This window comes from Siphateles boraxobius, unplaced genomic scaffold (genome assembly GCF_051911475.1).
Source record: "Siphateles boraxobius isolate OS27281-9 unplaced genomic scaffold, OSU_SipBor_1 41, whole genome shotgun sequence".
NCBI classification, from domain to species: Eukaryota; Metazoa; Chordata; class Actinopteri; order Cypriniformes; family Leuciscidae; genus Siphateles; species Siphateles boraxobius.
The window spans coordinates 33309381-33331629 of NW_027509042.1; the positions used below are offsets into that span (position 1 = coordinate 33309381).

General features: G+C 42.2%; 1 long non-coding RNA gene across 1 annotated transcript; it reads left to right on the forward strand.

Moving 5' to 3' along the window:
* Positions 1-443: 443 nt before the first annotated feature.
* Positions 444-1350, forward strand: LOC143707269 (uncharacterized). Its single transcript, XR_013193147.1, has 4 exons — positions 444-652; positions 743-781; positions 865-1128; positions 1230-1350. It is a non-coding gene; the product is annotated as an uncharacterized LOC143707269 (long non-coding RNA).
* The last annotated feature ends 20899 nt before the right edge of the window (positions 1351-22249 follow it).

Here is a 22249-nt window from a genome sequence, read left to right on the forward strand (position 1 = left end):
AACAAAATATATTGACATGATTTTTTTTATACACAAAATAAGTATAAATAGAACCAATAGTAGTAATTTTAAGATTTAATTGTCTTTATTTAATTGTATTTAATTGCCATTTATACTTTGGCGCAGTTAGTGAGGGCGGTCTTTTCACTTGATGGCCCGGATTGTGAGGGTCTGTCTGTGTCTGTGTCTGTGTCTGTGTCTGTGTCTGTGTGCGTGTGCGTATGCGTGTGTCTGTGTGTGTATGTGGCTGTGTGTGTGTGTGTGTGTGTGTGTGTGTGTGTGTGTGTGTGTGTGTGTGTGTGTGTGTGTGTGTGTGTGTGTGTGTGTGTGTGTGTGTGTGTGTGTGTGTGTGTGTGGTGTGTGTGTGTGTGGGTGTGTGTGTGTGTGTGTGTGTGTAGGTGCGTTTGTGTATTTTCGTGGGTTTTGGGGCGTGTCATCAAACAAGCAAAAGAACATTATAGACTCAAGCGCAAGTACGTCTCTCAAGACTGGAGGGAGAGGTCCAAGTTACCGATTGTTGTATGAATATGTGATTTTATTAATTACAGTTAGTGAATATAAAACAGCTCACCATATGTTTTCAATCATAACAGGATTTATATTCCCACAGGGTCAAGCGTTGAACAGAACGCCTTCGATGCGATCCATATATGTACGGAAATATCGTTATATTTTCTAATCTTTATAATTTTATAAATTAAATTCATACATTTTAATCTTGTCCTCTGTTTTCAATTCACAGTATCTGCACCGCTATTTGATTTAGATGGAAAAGACAATGGTAAATAATAAACACATTTGTGTAATCTTCTTAATGTTTACGACTATTTTAATTATTCTTTTTCTTTTTTCTTTTTTTTATAGATTTGGTCCAATTTGTAACCTCTCCCGGTTTTATAGATCTGACTCATGACGATGAAGAACAGCACCCTAGTGTCAGCGTAGCAGCTAGGAGAGACAAATGTGCTTCTAATTCTGAGTCGGCACGAACTGCGGGGGAAATAGTTCCTAGTAACATAAAACTAAACCTTGATTCGGATTCAGACCTGAGTCCGGGACCAAGCGGTGAACCTTCGAGAAAGAGGAGAAACATTGATGGTTCTAGTCCTGAGACCGTACTGATTGATGGTAAGACGATCTAATTTTTTAATATTTAACTTATTATTATTAATATTTTTCTGCTTTTGTTTAAAAATGTAGGTCATGTTATAATTCTTTTTTCTATACAGTCGTGGCGGGTAGAAGCACGGATGACGTGACTAACTGGACTGAGTCACAATTGAATGCTTGGGAAAGAGGGTCTTGGACGAGCGATCGCTACGATCAGGCTACAGTGTGAGAGCGGCAAACACCGTATCCTTTTCACGAATCGGCGGAAGAAACAGACGATGAGGGTGTCGAGCAGCCAGCATCACAGCCAGAGACTCACAGGAATGATATGTCATTGAATGATGAAACTCTGATTCGCACGCTCATTAACAGATTTGATATTCTGAATAATCAAATTCGTACACATTTGGCAGCAGTGCAGGAGACAGGTAACAGATTGGATCAGTTCATTGATCAGGTTTGTAGACGTATCGATGCGCAGGATCGCTATATTCTGGAAACACTGGTTCAACATATTCAGGGTATAATCAATGATTTATATCATCAGCATCATGAGGTAGAGAATCGAATCCATAATATGCATGCAGACAACAACGAGAATTTTGCTCGCACCTTTTCCATATTAACCCTCAGGGGACGGATTGGGCGGTACCGCCCAAAAAGGCATACTTTTACAAATTTGTAATTATCTTAAAAACTATTAATGATAGAGAGGTGCGGTCTTTTTTGCTCAGATTCCGCTGAAAACAGTGATAACAAACTTACCCGGCTTGTATGCACACTTCCTTGTTGTGCAATACCACTACGTCAAAGGCCAATGAAATCGATGTTGTTTGGCAGATTCACGAGCAACAACCAATGGAAAAATGGCCGATGGAGGAATATTTTTCTTACCCAGTCAGAGGAAGGTTACCATGACATATTCTAGAAAATCGGAGGACTCTGTAGCCTTGCAAGGGGTGGTACTATATACTATTACGCAACAGCATTGAGTGGCAGAGACGACAGAAAGCGAACGGACGCGTCGAGTATAAACAAGGCTGAGATATTATAGAGAGACAGAACAATTATAATACATATATGTACACATACAATTATAGCATTATTTATTGTTTTAGTGCTTTTATGATGGCAAGCAATAAACGATTTACGGTGGAACAAGCTCTAGAACAATTACTGGAGAGTGACAAGGAAAAAGGATTGCTTAGAAAATTCTAAGCATTCCTAAGAAAAACGCCTGGGACTATCTGTAAATAAAGTTAAATTTTTCATTCTTCTTTACACATTTTATTTAACAATTACACATGTCTGTCAAGCAAAGGCTTTGATAAAGTTTATTTTTTGTTCAAAAATTGTTCACTATTGTTGTATAATGTGTGGTTTTCACACGTTTTTGCACGTTTTTGAAATCCTCTAGTTTAATGTACATTTTCACTCATACGTCCTTTATAAACATATTACATGCATATTTATGTTAGCTTAGGGTCTTCTGAATCCATAGATACCAAACACATAGTGTTCAATCTCCATTACATATAGTTTATAAGCCCAAATGTAAAAATAGAGAAAACGGACCAAAAAGAGCTTAGTCCCCAGAGGGTTAAACGAAAACCATTGCGAAAGAAGGCTTATGGTTCATCTTCTGTGTGTCATGTGCAATGAGAGGTATTCAAGATAGATGTCCCCGTTTATGTATGGACATAACCATTTTTGTACTTGTATTCCATTAAACTTTGATTGTACTCGTTTTTTTTTACCTATTTACATTTACATTACATTTATTCATTTAGCTGACACTTTTATCCAAAGCGACTTACAATTGCTATTTGTCAGAGGTCGCACGCCTCTGGAGCAACTAGGGGTTAAGTGTCTTGCTCAGGGACACATTGGTGTCTCACAGTGGATTCAAACCTGGGTCTCTCACACCAAAGGCATGTGTTATCCACTGCACCATCACCACCTATCATGTTATGATTTTACATTGTTTGATTGCCCAATGTTTTTAGCATTATACTCTATGAAAAATGTTTTGTGCAGGTGACACGGATAGTTGTCAATCAGACTATACTATAGCAGACCTGTTACAGGATGCCCTTGAAATTGAGGGATACGATTATGTGCACAATAGATTACAACAAATGTATCCGGATTCTGTAGAAGTGTCTTTTAATGATGATCTGTCACAACACAGTACTAATTTGGCTCTTTTAGAATTAGCTGTAAATCAAACTCCAAATTTCAATGTGGGTGACCGTTTGCAAGAACTATTAAACGTACGCAACAATCCTGTTGTACAATATGGCGACGCTTTAAATATCAGTCATACCCCAACATGTCCCAGCACTGATCCCCCTACAGGTCCTGAGTGTAATCGCACAGAGATCGCTCCTGGTAATGACGGTAATGTACGCATGCCTGAATTCGATGTCTCTCCCCCTATAGGTAATGTTGATACTTCACGACCCACGACTACCAATGCGACTCCCGCAGCAGGTAATGACAATACTTCACAACCGACGACTACTGAGGCTGATTCTCCTATAGATGCCCGATTAAGTCGTACGGACATTGATGCGTTGATTCGGGAGAGAGGGTTCGTAAATGGCTATCACATTTTACCACAGCCTCGTTTCAATAGCGTCTCGTTGAGAAGGACCATGAGTCTGAGAGTGATTAACAGTACAGATTTGGCTGCTTATCATATTTTCTTACATGACATGTTGAACGAAATTGTTACCTTCGCTAGAGATATCGGCGGCGATGCCTCCGTAATCAATATGACCTTGTCGGCGCCCACTATGCAATCGACCATTAACACTGTTTTAACCCACGGAAATAATTATGACATCTATACGTTCTTCAATCAAATGGAAAAAGTTTTACAGAGCAACGAACCGCTATTATCGGACGATGCGGTTGAGATCGACGCTACCGTCATCATGAACAGACAAGGAGGTACTGGTCGTCATCGTAAACTCACAGATTTGGCAGTTGATCAGGTGATCAAAAGAAAAAAGACGAGTTTATTTTCCCCCACAAATATTTCAAATAAATTATGCTTTTCTATCTGTCTCGCCCATTTTCTTAGCCCACAATTACCAGAGAGCGAGTTAGAAAAACTGGCCTACGCCATCTAAAACAACGCAGGGTTCTCGATCCAAGACCGAATCGCGCTTAGCGACATAGCCTCATTTGAACGTGCGCTAGGCATTAAAATCGTTATTTTTCACAGGTCGAATGCCGGGGCCTTAGAAACGTACAAAAATCAGGATGACCCCCATCCAAAAACGGTGTCAAGTCAAGTCAAGTCACCTTTATTTATATAGCGCTTTTTACAATACAGATTGTATCAAAGCAGCTTCACAGTGATAACATGAAAATAATATAACAGATGTGCCTCTATCTGCATGATGATCATTACTATATGATATTGAATTTGACCGCATTCATCGGAGCAAAATACGTGTGCCAATTTAGTTATACAAGTTACACGTCGTAGAAACCATCATTGCAAGCACGTCTGCAAGGTATGTGCTGATTGTTACCTAAAAGAACCATACATTGCCCTAATTGTTTGCGTTACTGTAAATTGAGCTATTGCTTCAAAATGCATAAAAAAAATGCCTTCTGGTCAGGAAAACCCCCCTTGTGACGTTATAAAATATTGCAAACTATGTAATAGACGCTACGACGTTAAAGAGGGGAGCAAGAAAACAACCCACATATGAGCACCCGACCGCTGCATCCATTGTTGTGAAGTTCTACAGGGTGAGGGGTCACATCAATGCTTCATACAGCCCCTAACTCCCAAGGAATCTTATGAGAAATACATTTTCTACAATTTTGAAACGCGTTATGAAAATCGGAGACATGTGGCTAATTTGCACGATTAGGCGATAAAATAATTTACTTCGATTTTACCAGCTTATACCCCTTCTGTCAGGCCAAGAAAAGCTATCCGATCGATCCCCCCAAAACCATTTTCAAAGATCTTGAACCAATTGAAAATGATGGTCTTATCAAAGCAACCGTGTACCCACCCCGCAAATTATTGCATCCGGTTCTCCCTTACAGATGCGGTGGAAAACTCATGTTCTCGTTATGTCAAACCTGCGCTCGCGACCAAAACCAGACCATGAGCTGCAGCCACACAGACTAGCAGAGATCCCTTTCGGGGTGTTGGGTTAGCAACAAGCTTTTAAAAACCATAGAGAAGGAGTATGTGGTGGCCAAGAGATATTAGGTTTGGCATTTTCCACAGCGGTGAGATTCATTGTTTGGCGATTACGTAAAAATGTTTTTGCGATTGAAACAACAAGCGTCGGGGTACCCATCGAATGTTGTCACGGACGCTGAGAAAGAGGCCTACATTCGTGACTATTTTGAAAAAGAGGGAATTTAGCTCGACCCCGAAAAGATCAAACCCAACCCCGCTCAGAGGTCTATCAAGCTACTTCTGAATAGTATGTGGGGACGGTTCTCGATGCGAGAGGGGTTACCGCAGACCATTCTGGTGAAAGATCCCGAAGAATTCACCAGAATCGTTTTTGGTAATACCAATCGTTGACGTATTTCACATTCGTCTCAGGCGACGTAGCTCTCGTTCAGCATAAACCCGCCAATGGGGATGTTTGCAAGCCGCGGGACATTAACGCGTTTCTAGAAGCGTTTACAACGGTGCACGCCCGACTGGAGCTGTACGAATTGATGGACAGACTCGGCAACCGCCTGCTATACTCAGACACAGACAGTGTTATATTCGTCTCTAGGGACGGTGACTGGGACCCTCCTCTGGGGGATCATTTGGGGGAGCTGACGAACGAAATAGATGCTGGTGATTACATCTTATATGATTATATATATATATATATATATATATATATATATATATATATATATATATATGAGTTTTGCTCTAGCAGACCCGCGGGCGCTTCGGTCTGCGCAAGCGCCGGAAGTGATACGTGTACGTCACTCATTGTTTACATGGAGATTTCGGAAGTGTTACCTTTCACTGTGAGATGTAAACATATTTAGATATACAGGAAATTGCAATGGAAGACGATTTCGATATGAATAAATATGTTTACATCTTCACAGTGACGTACACGCGCGAGAGATCACTTCCGGCGCCTGTGCAGACCGAAGCGCCCGCGCCCTCAGATCACTTGGACCGTCCAAGCGGACCGTCCAATTCTGGAAAGTCTTATTTTGTAAAACTTTTCCTGGAAAAAGGTCTGAATTTGATTTCCAAGAAAATTGAAAACATTGTTTTTTATACCCCAGAGTCTGAATGATGATTTACTCCCTTTCATCAAAACAAATCTTCTAATCGTGGATGACTTAATGTAGCAAGCTAGCGCTAACTCTGAACTTCAAAGAGTTTTCACACAGTATGTACATCACCGTAATCTCAGCGCTATTTACATAATGCAAAATGTATTTGTTCAGGGCAAATCCAGCCAAAACATAACCTTAAACACTAATTACCGGATTCTGTTTAAAAATCCTCTGGATGCCAATCAAGTAGCGGTGCAAGGACGACAAATGTACCCCGGAAAAACAAAATACTTTATGGAATGTTATCACGACGCAATCAATCAACCTTTTGGCTGTCTAATGATAGACTATAAAGCAAAAACTCCTGAACAATACTGTCTCAGAACGGGTTTGCTTTCCGACCGACAAGTGGTTTATATCCAGAAAAAAAGAAGATTGTGATAAATCATCATGTCTGCCAGACTTTGTAAACATCTACCGGTGTTAAAACTGCTACATAAGGCATCTCCTAAACAACGCCATCTTATTTTGCAATCGGCGTCCAACTAATTCATTTTAACGCTGTGTGAAGTGGCGCTTAACATCCTCTATGGTACGATTCCGGTCAATCAACAACAGTACCGCAAACTGAAAAAGAGAAAAGCTAAAATTAAATTTGTGGCCGATAAAAAATTGGTATGGGGCCAAGAAACGAGTCTTTCGGATTTCTTTTACCGCTCATACCCTTTATTTCAAGCTTTATAGCAAATAGATAGGGCGAGGATGGAGTATGTTGAGAAGATGTATTTATTACCACACTATCAGCTGGATAAGATGAAGACTGAAAATGTCAGCGAGAACATTCAACAGACCGTTGAGAAGGATTTGGATGGTTCCATACGAAATATTTTACTCTGCACTGATTTGAATCCGTATGAAAAAGCCAAACTTTACAGAAATTCCCTGAGTAGGTTTTTGACAATCGTTAACCCTCTGGGGTCTAAGGTGTTTTTGGGGTCCTTGAGATGTTTTGACATGCCCTGACATTTGTGATTTTTTCAGTTGCTTATAAACATATTTATGGCAAAGGTTTAATTGAACTATATTTAGCACAAACAGGGTTACCATAATATGTGAGCAACATGTATGTACATGTTTGTATTTTTGAGAGAATATTGTTTATGCATGGTTATTGATAAAACTAAAAATTAAAGTTTCTGAAATAAGGCCTCCAAGCTTCCAAGTTAGGGCAGCACATCTTCTTTAACACTGTCACATCTTTATTGCAGAATTTGTTGATGTAAAAACATAATCCACCACCTCTCGTTTTTCCTTGACAACTCGGCAACACGAACTGCTCTGAACAGCTGGAAGCCCGTTAGATGTAATGTGCTGTCCGGAATGGCTTCATTCAACCAGGTTTCCTTGAAGCAAAGAGTAGCAGAGTTTGAGAATTCCTTGTTTGTGTAGGTGAGATGTAATTTTCATTTGTTTTGTTTGCAAGGGAGCGGAGATTCGCCAGATGAATTCTCGGCAGTGGGGTCCTAAACACGCATTGTTGGAATTTGACCAGCGCACCAGCTCGCTTCCCTCCTTTGCATCCCTTTGTGCACTTGTACAGGATCTCTGCTCCTCTGACTAGAATCTCCAGTTAATAGTCTGAATGCTCATAAGTTGGCAAAAGGTTTTTTGGTGTGCTATGTCTGATGTCTAGGAGTTTGTCCCTAATAAAACTAATCGAAATTGCATCGGATTACCCCTGGAAATAATCAGATGCCATCAAATACAATAGCATATTACTCCATGATGAATTTATCCTCTTCAAGTGCTTTCGCTGAGAGAACTAGCTTGATTAAATCCAGGTCTAGACTTACTTTTAGAACGGACACACAAACATGTGTTCTGAAAGTTGTCTGAACTTACACCATGTATCCGGCAAGTTAGATGATTCCCAATTCATGTTCAGTGATGGTATTCCTGCAAAAGCCATTTTCTCCTGACACCATGTGTTGTACCCAAGTGAACTCTTTACTCAGAAGCGTGCAGAATGATTAGTGGTGACAAGTGGATTTTTTTAAGGGACAAGTGAAAGAGAATTTTACATGCCCGATCAGAGAAGTAGCGTCAAAAACAACAAAATAACTAGGGAATCATAAACGCGAGAATGATTCTGAATGTATCACATTTAGTGTAAGTGGTGATTGATAGTGGATAATAATATATAATGTATGATGTACTGATGGTAACATTTTGGCAAAATGTCGAGTTTTTATATATTTATATCATATGACAGTTAATTCAAATCACATGACCAATAGTGCTGTTTTCATGAATATCATCACGATTGAAAAAAATGACACTGATTTCATACAACAGTTCAATAAACAAGTAGTTAATATTAATGTAACTTACATTTTAGATGCGATATTGACTGCTTTGTTCTAATTCAGGAGCGAAAATAGTTTCAAACAAAGATTAAAGCAGAACCATTGGGCATCTCATAGCAAAATACTAACATACTAAACACTCATAGCATTTTGAACGAATCGGTTGAGTCAAAGATTCAATGACCAATTCATAAACAACTGCCACCTACTGGTGATTTAGTTTCATGTTTAAAAGTCAAATAATTTCCCCCCAAACATTTCTTATTTGTATATTAAAAAAAAAAAAGCAGTAGTATGTACACAGCAGCATGGGAAGACAAAATGGTCAGCATTTGACAAATAACTATTCAATTTCCATTGAACAGTTCTGTGAAAAACAAAATCACATCTGTGTACCATATTATTGATGATGCAGTAACGCCTCGGTTACGACTGTAACTTCGGTTCCCTGAAGAGGGAACGAGACGTTGCGTCGATTGACGCTAAGGGAACGTCTATACCAACGCCACCATAGCGAGAAGTGCCTGTCCAGTATGAAATCAGGCGAGCAGCACTAGGACGAGAGCACCCAGGACCCTGGTGTAGAGTCCAAGTCCAGAGCATAAAATCTAATGATTGTGTGAGGTGAGGACCATCCTGCCGCATCACAAACGTCCTGAAGAGGAACTCCTGACAATAAGGCCTTAGAGGCCGCCATACTCCTACTAAGACCGAACGGCCATAGGTGAAGGCTGTCCGGTCGACCCGTAAGCAAGTGAGATGGCCTCGACCACCCACTTGCTCATCCTTTGCTTAGATGCAGGGGACCCCTTGTTAGGGGGTCCAAAGCAGACAAATAACTGTTCAGTTTTACACCACAGGGCAGCTCTGTGGACATAAGCATCCAACTCCCTCACAGGGCATAGCAAACTGTGCCTTTCCTGGTCCGCATCCTGGAACAGAGGAGGACAGAAAGCCTGCAGCACTATAGATCGGGGGACCTTAGGAACATAGCCTAGTCTAGGATGAAGGAACGCTTTAACCATGCCAGGTGCAAATTCCAAGCACGAGGGTGCAACCGACAGAGCCTGAAGATCTCCTATTCTTTTAAGAGAAGAAATAGCGAGGAGGAAAAGAGTTTTTAGAGTAAGAAAACTAGCTGGAACCTCCTCCAGGGGCTCGAAGGGAGCCTGGGAAAGGCCTTGGAGGACAATAGCCAGGTCCCACGTCGGTACCCTACAGCAGGCCTCAGCCTCAGCGTGCCACGTAGAAAACGAGATACCAGAGGGTCTTTACCCACAGACATTCCACCCAAAGGAATGTGGTAAGCACCTATGGCCGCCACATAGACCTTAAGAGTGGACGGGGATAGACCTGCAGTGAACCGATCCTGCAGAGACTCCAGCACTGTACCAACCGGGCAGTTAACTGGATTCAGCTGACGGTCACTGCAACATGAAGTACAAACCTTCCACTTCACGGCATAAAGTTTCCTCTTGGAGGGAGCTCTGGATTGTAGAATGGTCTCCAATACCTTGGTTGAGAGACCTGACCCTATGAGCTGGGCCCCCTCAGAGGCCAAGCCCACAGGTTCCACAATTCGTGACGAGGGTGAAATATTGAGCCCTCTGCTTGAGACAGTAGGTCCCTCCTGACGGGAAGCTCCATAGGAAGCCCGTTGAGGAGAGACACTAGATCTGCAAACCACACTCTGCCTGGCCACCGCGGGGCTATAAGAAGCAGGCGCAGATGGTCCCTGCTAACTCTCTCCAGAACTCCCGGGAGCAGAGCAATCGGGGGGAAAGCATTCAAACACAGACTTGGCCACGTCTGTACCATCGCATCCAGTCCGAGAGGAGCCGAGCGTCCCTCTATGATCGCTCCCCAGCCTGTGAGGGAGGCATCTGTCGTTAGCATCTGCGACGACAAGAAGCTCCCAACACGGGTCCCTGGGACAGGAACCAAGGTTTCTTCCACATAACCAGGGCACGTAAGCAACGCCGCGTAACCTTGATCATGCGAAAGGGGTTGCCCCTCGGGGAAAACCCTTTGGTCTTGAGGCACCACTGCTAGGGTCTCATGTGCACCAGGCCAAAAGTGATATCGTTGGACGCTGCTGCCATCAGACCCAACAGTCTCTGAAACTGTTTCACAGTGAGCGACTGGCCTAGCTTTATTCTTTTTACGGCTGACAGAATGGACTCTATGCGTGACATCGACACAGAATCCTAGATAAAACTACCCCTAGATAAGTGTTTCTCTGTAGTGGAGAAAGTACACTCTTCTTGGCGTTTAGCCGTAACCCCAGCTCTTTCATGTGAGCGAGGACGACATCTCGATGACTGATGCGCCGCCAACTGATGCGACTGAGCTAAAATCAACCAATCGTCGATGTAGTTCATGATGCGGATACCCTGTATGCGTAGTGGCGCCAGAGCTGCATCCACGCATTTCGTGAAAGTGCTGGGTGATAGTGCTATACCGAATGGAAGAACTCGTTTTTTTGTCCAATAATACCAACATATTGGTATGCTTCGCCCCCGAAAGCAAACCTTAGGAACTTCCTGTGATATGGAAGGATGGAAATATGGAAGTATGCATCCTTGAGGTCTATCGTGACAAATCAGTCCTCGGATCTAATCTGTGGCACGATTTGGCTCAACGTTAACATTTTGAACTTTAGCTGCATGACTGATTCGTTCAGAACTCTCAGATCCAAAATGGGACGTAACCCCCCATCCTTCTTCGTAACGATGAAGCATCGGCTGTAAAACCCGGAGTCCCTGCTGGAGGGAGGTACATATTCTATGGCCCCCTTGTCCAAGAGATTTTTCACTTCTTGTTCCATTACCAGAACCTGCTCGGGGTCCCCCACCATGGGTAGGACTCCCATAAACCTGGGTGGGCGAAACCCAAACTGAATCGGATAACCCTTTTCTATGGTCTGCAGGACCCAACGAGAAATATTTGGCAGAAGCTTCCACGCTGTCAAAAATTCTACTAAAGGTACTCTCGAGACTGGTTTCTGGATTTAGTTGTTGTTGAGCAACTAGGTCGTCGCCCTGTAACGGCGAACCGGCAGGGAACGACTAAACTGACTGCTCTAGAACCCTCCTCGAAGGGGGCAGGTATCCCAAGGTGGACCCTGAGATATGTGCTTGCCGGAGACCGCTGTGCCCTGTAACTGACGAGGTGGCAGGGTTGTCATAACGGTCCCCCGAGGGCCACCGAAGGGAGGCGGCCACCGTAAAATGAGGTGTTAACCGCTCTCCTTTCGGGGGAACTGCCCTCGATGGCCTGCGCTCTCGGACGTCAGGACCTTTTCTTCGCAGCCTTCTTGGACTGTCCTCAGATCATTTTTTTGCCTTGAAGGCTGCTGTTGAGCGGGCTTTCTCTGTCCCCAGTTTTTTTTGTGGGGGAGCACGGGAAGCCACCGCCTGTTTTTGAGTGGCACAGTGTGAGGAGCTGGCTTTCGATGTTTGGGGCTGCTCTCACTCAGCAGCCCCAGAGACATGAATTCGACGGGGGAGGAGTTTTTGAAATGCAGCCGCCTGTTTAGTAGATTCCTGAAACCTCTCGATGACCGAATTTACTGTATCGCCGAAGAGGCCAGTAGTCGAGACCGGTGCATCCGTAAGAAAGCGTTTGTCTCTCTCTTTCATACTGCTTAAATTAAGCCAGAGATGTCTCTCAGTGGCCACCAGGGCTGCCATAAACCGGCCAATAGATTTAGCCGTCTCCTTGGCGGCCCTGAGAGACAAATCTGTAGCCCGACGCAATTCGCAAACTGCGTTTGGGCCAATACCCCCGCCTTCATCTAAGTCTTCTAACACCTCTGCCTGGTAAGCCTGCAACATGACATGGTATGTAAACACGCTGCAGCCTGACCATCAGCAGAGTAAGCCTTACCCACCAAAGCAGATGTAACTCTAACTGGCTTGGTGGGCAACGCCGGGGTCTTAAGGGAAGATGCCGCTTCAGGGGAAAGATAGTTGGCCAGTGTTTCTTCTACCTTTGGCATCTCCCCATAACCGTGCTCTTTATATTTTGAAATATTAGAGCAATGTGATGTTTGTGCACTGTAAACTCTTTATGACACTGGTTTCTCCCACGATCTCGACACCTCAGTGTGAAGATCGGGGAAAACGGAAGACCCCGGTGTTGAGGTTGTGCGCGAGAGGGCAGGAAGCGTTCGTCGCGCTTGATTTTCGAGCGAACGTCCTGCTTATCTGACGGCCAATCTATATTTAGTCTCTCGAACGCTCTCGTCATAACCTCAACCAGCTCCTCATATGCGTGAGACTGAGGTGGCGAATCCTCAGACACACGTGTATCAACACGTACAACATCCAATTCCTCGGAACTGGATAGTTGTAGTGTTGGTGCTAGTATAGGGGCGGAAGAAACCGCAGCGCGTGCTTCCGAACCCTGATACAGCGCACTAGATCTGTCAGGTGAGGGCAGAGATAAGGCAGAGCCCGCTGACAGATCCATTTGCGATCCCCAAGACTGAAGCCTTCGCTGTGCCTCAGCAGCAGCGGGACCTGAGCCCTGGGGAACGCGAGCCTGGGCGTCCTCGCAAAAGAACGCCAGGGGGGATCGGAGCGTTTGCAATGGAAGCACATCACAGTGCTCACAGCCACCTCGAGCGCTGACCGTGCATGCTCCTCTCCCAAACAAACAACACAAAGAATGTGTGTGTCCCCACCCGTTAAATAACGGGGACAGGGGTGCACACACATTCTGAACTGCTGCTTGCTCGCCATACTGATCATCACGCAAAGCGTTCCGTTAGCGGCAATCGACGCAACGCGAGTTCCCTTGAAAGGGAACTCTCTTCATTATTTTTACTACATGATTCAGTCTGATCAGAGCAGTATAAAGATCAGTCTGGCATGTTGGGACTCTTGAGAGCGGTAGTGTCTGCAGACTTGTTGTCAAATGACGACAGAAGAACACTGAGTATAGGAAACCGAAACCCATGGCATTTTGTCCTCGCTTCTACTCCAGATCTGTGACCCCATTTTCTTTTTCACTCAGGTGAGTTATGTTGCTGTCTTTGTTTGCAGTAGACCTGTGAAGGGGTCTGTATGTAATGCTTTGACTTAACGGGGATAGTTCACTCAAAAATGACAATTTGCATATAATTTACTCTCAGGCCATCCAAGATGTAGGTGTCTTATTTTTCTTCAGTAGAAATGTATAGAAGATTTTTAGCTGAATCACCATAGTCCTTGATGATTTGTAAAATTCAAGTCAATGACTACTGTCACTTTGAAAGTCAAAAAAACCTTTACAGGCAAAACAAAATTAATACCTGTGGTTCCTAACGAATTATTGAGGTCTTATGAAGCGAAACAATCATTATTACCACTAATCCACCGCCTCGGAAAGCGGTCCTGAGTGTGTTCATGGCAGTCGTACAACGTCGAAACGTACAATTTCTTGACTGGCTTGTCTGACCACAATGCCATATTCTTTTCTAGAAAGCTGACTAAAAAAGGATTGAGAAGTGTCAGTAAAAACATTAATGTAAAACAAGCGTTTATTCCAAAGAGCCAAGAACAATGTTTAATTGCAGCTCTAAATACTTTTGATTGGTCTAGTATAGTATTATGTGATGACACTAATCAATGTTGTGATTTAATATACTCTTCTATTAAAAGGGTTCTGTCTCAGTTTCAGAAAGTGGGTCATTTAAAGAAACGAGTTTATTCCTTTCCTTGGATCAATAGTGAATGTAAACAGCTTATGACACTCAGAGATAAATTACTAAAAAAATCATTACAATCTGGATTAACTACTGATCGATTACATTTTGTATCCGCAAGAAATAAAGTCACACAAACTTTGAGAATGGCAAAAGCAAATTTCTTCATGTCTGTAATTAATGGTGCCAAAGGAAATTGTAAATTGATTTGGGAAAATATTAACGGTATAATATTAATGGTAAAAGTAATCATATTGCTGATAAATACTTTGAACTCAAATTTGCTAATGAATTGGTATCAGAGCCTCCCAGCCTAGCAACTAAATTAAATGATTATTTTCAAAATACCATTGATGAGATCGCTCAATTGTTTTCTAGCTCTTGTGACTCTCAACAAAATATTGTCCACACTGACCCTTACATGGATGCCGTAACTCTAAATTCTAAGTTTAATATTCAAATAATTACAGAAAATGAAGTAGATAACATAATCTCTAAATTGAAAAATTCAAAAGCAAGGGATGTGTTTGGATTTGATACCAATCTTTTGAAACTTTTAAAATCTTGTATTTTGGTGCCTGTGACCCATCTTATTAATTTGTCTATCACGCAGACAGTCGTCCCCTTGAGTTGGAAGGCTGCAAATGTCATACCAATATATAAATCAGGTGATAAATTAGACCCTGCTAATTATCGACCTATTAGCATACTTCCTATCTTTTCTAAGATAGTAGAGAAATGGGTCGCCAACTCTATCATTGTACAGCTTAATGATTCCAATCCGGGTCTGCACCCTATGCAATTTGGATTTCGATCTCTTCACTCGACTGAAACGGCTGTTTGTGTTTTTGTCGAGAAGGTGAAGTTTTATTTAGATAAAAACAGTTCCCTTTCAAGGGAGCTCGAACTGCGTTTGAGACGCGATGGGAACGCTCTGCGTGATTACGTCGTTAAGCACGTGTAAAATCAGTCCAATGGAAGCCCACTACGACATAGGTGACAGCAGCCCTGAAATCAGACCGCGACAGCTTCTGTACCTTCAGCAAGCGCTCTCTGTATATCTGTCCTTGTCTATTTATTGACCAGTCAGTCCTCGAGGGGGCTGATTGTGTGCATTGTATGAGTCTATCTATGAAGATGCTCCGCTCTCGCCGATCGTTCTTTGAGGAGAATGGTTCGGTTCGCGCTACCCGCGCGGGTCCCGCTGTTGCCTAGACACGGCGGCGACTCGCATTTTGGGGTTCGCAAACGGATCTTACAGCGTGGGTTGGGACGGGCTCCGCCCTATCTTAGCTTTCACCTGCAGATCCAGTGTGCTGCGATTTCCAGTTCCAAGGAATTGGTATCGCTAGTGTTTTGTTAAGAAAAAGTGAACAAAACTAATAAAAGTATTAAGAAAAAGGCAGATGTTTGATTTTTCAATAAATGGGCAGCTCATAACTCTGTTGAGTAAAGATGAGCTTTTTAAAGGAGGCTTTTCTAATGCTGTTGCTAGTTAAATATTTACTGGACAGCTGAACATTATGAGAGTGAAAATAAAAAGAGTTATTAGATGAAATGTATCTAAAAAAAACAGGAAAACTCTGTATCTCAGCCTCCTCGTCGGGGACTACTGGTTTTTCCCTATCTCCACACTGAGGTGTCGAGATCGTGGAATAAACCGGTTTCTATTTTATGTGTTTAATACCCAAACGTCTTAACTAGAATAATGTTATGGGTATTAAGTATCATGGTATGACAGTGCCTTGGATTATAGAGACGCTTGCGAGCTTTCTCTCTCCCGAGTCGGCGTCATCATTTTTAACCCCGACGTTACCCACCAGCCATCTTTAATAATAAATAAATTTTATGAGGCAGTACTGGTGGGTAAAGTATTTAAGGACATGGATGAATGTGAGGATGTCAGCATTGACTCTATTCGAGAATATATTCGAGAATATATATATATATATATATATATATATATATATATATATATATATATGTTTATATGTATACGTTTTTCTGATATAAAAATAAAGAAAAAGAAAGATAAAAATGTCTGTTCTTCTGGACGCTCCGCTTTCAAGAAAACTAAACCTTTCAGCGGCGTTCCAGAGGTTTCTTCCTCACCAATCTATGTTCCTTAAACTGGCATAGAGTGCAAAGAAGAAGACCTGATGCTGAGGCTATCAGGCTTCTAAGGGTGGTCCCCTCCGGGGTAGGGACGGTTTTGAGAAATCGTTTTTCCTCGGCGCCCTCTGGGGTGCGACTCTCTGAGGAGGGTCGCAGCGCTGCCAGTTCGGTGGTTCCCTGCCGGTTCGCCGTTCAGGGCACCGAGTTGTCAGCGTCTCCATACGATCCTCCGAGGAGGGTCGTAGAGCAGTCAGTTCGGTCTCCCTGCCGGTTCGCCGTTTCAGGGTGCCGAGGTGCCTGCTTTTTCCTCCGATCCTCCGAGGAGGGTCGTAGGAACTAAGCTGTTAGAGGTAGGCAAGATCTAAATAAAAAGAGGACTGTCGTCATCTCTAATAAAGCTTAGACAAGAAGTGCTGTCGAAAAAATAAAAGGAGGGACGGTTTTGAGAAATCGTTTCTCATCGGCTCCCACTGGGGTGCGACTCTCTGAGGAGGGTCGCAGCGCTGCCAGTTCGGGTGTTCCCTGCCGGTTCGCCGCTTCAGGGCGCCGAGGTGTCAGCGTCCCCGTGCAATCCTCCGAGGAGGGTTGTAGAACGGTCGGTTCGGTTGTTCCCTGCCGGTTCGCCGCTTCAGGGCACCGAAATGATTGTTCAAGCAAATCCAGAGGCCAGTCTCGAGAGACTGGTTCCCCTTATCTGAATTTCTGGCAGCGTGGAAACTTCTGCCAAATATTTCTCTATGGGTCCTGCACATAATAGAAAAGGGTTACAGCGGTTCTCGTCCGCCCAGATTTCAGGGGGTCCTCCCTACGGTAGTGGACTGACAGCAGGCTCTGGTTATGGAGCAGGAAGTGCTTACACTCAAACAGATTGTATCACAGATTCAGTCCGAGGACTGGTTTGTCACAATAGACTTGAATGACGCGTACTTCCAAGTATCTATTCATCACAGGAAGTTCCTGAGGTTCGCTTTAAAAATGGGGCGAAGCATTCCAGTATCGGGTTCTTCCATTTGGCCTAGGTTCATCACCCCGCACCTTTACAAAATGCGTGGATGCAGCTCTGGCTCCTTTGAGATTCCAGGGCATTCGCGTATTGTATTATATCGACGATTGGTTGATCCTAGCTCAATTTGAGCATATGGCAGTTCGGCATCGAGATGTCGTTCTGTCTCATTTAAAGATGTTGGGGTTGCCACTCAACGCCAGAAGAGTGTGATCCTCCCAGCTCAGAGGACCACTTTTCTAGGTGTAATATGGGTTTATCTAGGCCAGTCACTCACTGTGAAACAGTTTCAGACTGTGGGTCTCATGTCAGCTGCGTTCAACGTAATTACTTTTGGCCTTCTGTACATGAGACCCCTGCAGTGGTGGCTCAGGACCAAGGGGTTTTCTCCGAGGGGAAATCCGTTTTCACATGATCAAGGTCACGCGGCTATGCCTACGTGCCTCGGTCATGTGGAAGAACCTTGGTTCCTCGCCCAGGCCCAGTGTTGGGGGTTTCTTGTCGACGCATTATGCTATCGACCGATGCTTCCCTCACAAGTCGGAAGTGATCATGAGTGGTCGCTCGGCGGAGGGTCCGGACAACACACTGACGATCTCGTAAATCAGAGCAGATATCCTGTTGAGGCAGGGGCTGAGGCCCGGGGAATGGAGACTTCACCCCGTGGTGGTGGAGCTCCTATGGGAAATCTTTGGTCAAGCTCAGGTCGATCTTTTCGCTATGGTTTTCCCTCACATATCCAGCTCCTCTCGGACTGGACGCTATGGTGCAGGTGTGGCCGAGGCTGCACCTGTACACATTCCCCCCGTTATCAATGCTCCCGGGAGTTCTGCTGGGGTGCGACTCTCTGAGGAGGGTCGCAGCGCTGCCACTTCGGTTGTTCCCTGCCGGTTCGCCGCTTCAGGGCGCCGAGGTGTCAGCGTCCCCGTGCAATCCTCTGAGGAGGGTTGTAGAACGGTCAGTTCGGTTGTTCCCTGCCGGTTCGCCGCTTCAGGGCGCCGAAATGATTGTTCAATCAAATCCAGAGGCCAGTCTCGAGAGACTGGTTCCCTTATCGGAATTTCTGGCAGCGTGGAAACTTCTGCCAAATATTTCTCTATGGGTCCTGCACATAATAGAAAAGGGTTAAACAGAGTTGTGGAAACGGTGGGCTTGGCCTCTGAGGGGGCCCAGCTCATAGAATCCGGTCTCTCGACTGAGGTCGTTGAGACTGTCCTTCAATCCAGAGCTCCTTCCACGAGAAAACTATGTACATTGAAATTGAAACTGTTCTCTACATGGCGTGGAGAACGTTTTTTAAATCTTCTTACTGCCCGGTTGGTACAGTTCTCGATTTCCTCAAGACCGTTTCTCTGCTGGATTATCTCCCTCCACCTTAAAGGTGTTCGTAGCGGCTATATCTGCTTATCACCCCTCTCGGGGCTTCTTCTCTTGGGAGAGATCCTCTTATTATTTGTTTTCTCCGTGGTACATTGAGGCTCAGGCCTGCACTTGTTGTGGTTTTCAATCTTTCTGAAAAATAACTTCGCAGAGATCTTTGATGCCAGAAATAATTAGACTTTATTTTCGAACGCCGTCCCATTCCATAGAATGGCGCTCTAACGCTCTCTGGCCCTCTGGCCTTCCAGTGCGCTCCCGAGTATCTTTTGGTTCAGAGTTATATACATACATCTTCTTCCAAAGAAGGTAACATACCCTATAGATAGTTTTGGGTAAAGGTCTTTTACCATGTGACTTCTCAGAATAGAATTTTCTGCAGCAAACAACATTCCATTCAAGGTCTTTCACATACACAGAGGAAATCCAAAGTCACAGACAGAAGAAATAATTGTGTCCAAATATATAGCAAAATTACTTGTTTTCTAAATAATAAAATCTTCTACATTCCCTCCTCTGAGGCTTATCTAAGCCTCACTTTCACTAGTTTTTTCCAGAGTGTAGTTTCAAAATCCAGCTCCCTCAGTTATACTACCTAGTGACTCAACTGAGTCACTCATTCTCCTTTCCAATTACTGGATTAAGCCACCACACTCCGGAGGAGCACTCGAGCCAAACATCTTCTTCCATACATTTTTATTTCGTTTAGTTGTTCTTTCTTTTTTGTTTAATGGAAAAAGTAAAAGAATCGAGTTCTCCCTAGTCAGACAAACTTAAACATTGTTATAAGTGTGTGTATATATTTGGTTCAGCATTGCCTGTCATTGACACAGTTATGTAGAGTATGTCAAACATAAAAGTCTCTTATACTATTGAAAGTTTTCTTGCGGTGTAGATATCCTCTAGGGTCTGGCTCATCAATCATCTTCTTCGTCCTCAATTCCTCATTTAATGGAATCAACATCCAGGGTTTGTAAATATCAATTTGGTTGCCCTCTCAAATTAGTTTTCATTATCTTTTTTCCGCATTTTCATTCGTTTAACCGTGGTTTTCCAACTAGTGATCTTAATATACAAAGTACACAACAGAATAATAACCCACTTTCAATATCCCTAATTGAGCAAACCTTAATTTTCAAAACTTTTCATTAAGTTTTCCTTAACTTCTGCTCTTAAGTTTTTCTAACATGATCGTAATCGCTAAATTTTCCTCCCTGCGCAATATTATTTAGTAAAAGTGCAACACTGATCTTTAAGCATAAGTCATTCTACTTTTTTCACATAATTGTTTTTCTCCAAATGCAGACAAATCATTATAATAAATCTCTGCTTATTATAGTAGTCTAATTGATGTATTATGCATTTTTGTTTTGCATGATCCATATGACTATTAATTCAAAATATGGCTGGGTAAACATAACTCTCTCGTTTTTATCACTTCTTATGAGAGAATATCATTTCTTAAATTCGAAGAATCCATTTTTTAGTCAGTCAATTTTTGTGAATAGAACACTTTACACCTATCTAATAAATTGCAATACATTTCACTTACTGTCTATTTTATTACCAAATTTAAACAATAAATTCCATTTTGACCTTTTTAATCTCGCATGTTGCTTCCTATTCTCATTGTAGCTCCTCAGTTCAAGACTAAACTGAATACATTTTTTTCATTTCTACTAATTTCTAAATAAGCTATCATGAATAAACTAATTATGTCTCATGTAATCACTCTAACTAAGAAAGCTTCAGAGCAATGTTACATTTATCTCATAATAGTCATTCAATAAACTCATTAGACAATTAGAAAAATAACTCTAGCAAATAACTTTTGCACTATCTTACATATTCCTTATATGTACATTTCTTTTTCTTTATATCTAACAATCCAAAAGTTTTTCTATCAACCTTTTAAACCATTAGCATTATAACTTAATCATTATTAAAACTTCCTTGTGTTCGTATGCAACTTATTTTTAATCTTCAATACTTCTGTTTAGTTGACATATAATCTGATCTTATTTCTGATAGACTTCCAATCTAAGGATTACTTCTCTGTCAGAGATTTAATTTCTGTTCCTGCCCTCCTCTGCTGATTTCATTGCTTTTACCCATCTATATCATGTCCACATAATCCATTACCAAGTGTTTTAATAGTTCTTCTGGTATACTGACATATGGCCTATTTTTGTCGCTGTTCTTTTCTTAACTTTGTTTTTGCACAAATTTCACAAAACTTTGCAAAAATGCATTTAATTTTAACTTCATTTTAATTTAATTTCCTTATTCTTAATTAATTTTTGCCTTAATTTGAATTTGCCTTAATTTGAATTTCCTTACGTTTCCCCCCTTTGCGCACTGGTTTAATACCATGGCGCATCTGGATTGAGAATATTCAAAATTATTGTTGGTTCAATAATCTGTCCTTCATGTGAAATGCCAAATATTTATTTTTGACCCCCCTCTGGTGCCATTTAGATTGTTCATAAGGGCCTATTTGTTATTGGATTTCAATAACTTCCTCTAAGTCTATAAACTTTCTATCGAGCACTACTTGTAATATAATTTTAACTAATCAATTGCATATTGAATCAAATTGTATTCTTAATTTAAATCTAATATTTGTTAATACCCGATGTTAATACTTGCTTTAATTTCAACTGTAGCCTTAAATTAATTAAGTATACCCTTGTATTGACAAGTTACATCTGAGTACCCCTTAAAATGTATTTTAAAGTTATTTTTAGTTCTAATTTTTTCCTTCATGAATTGTCTTAATTCCCATTATGCTATATTAATTGTTAACATTATTTTAGTTTCTTTTCTTAATTAGTCATTATCATTGTTTTCTATGTTGCGTAATATATTTTTCTCCTCAATAATTTTTTGTTTTGATGGGGTTAATATTAAGTTGCTACTGAATCTATTCAAGGGCTGAACATCCAATCATAGGAAAGTTGGTTGATGTTGACTATTGTTTGAGCTTGTACTCATCTCTGTTGAGTCTCTCTTTTCTTTGCACAGTTCCTCTCATTACTGTGTTTCTGGTCAAGTTTGTCTTTTCTTCCATTCATGATTTGATCATTCTGTTAACCTTGTCATCAATCATTACATCTTTCACCAGGGTGTCTCCAGTGAGTCGTTCGTTGCAATGGACTCTTTCTCTCATTGTCAGCATGTCCTTGATCCCTCACTTCAGTTGTGGGGGGTTGCTGAAGTCAGTTGGTGTATTTTAAGTTGAGAGGCATGAACTCAAATGTCACTGTTGATCACTTCCTCTGAAATTACAAAGCACAGTTACTGATTCTT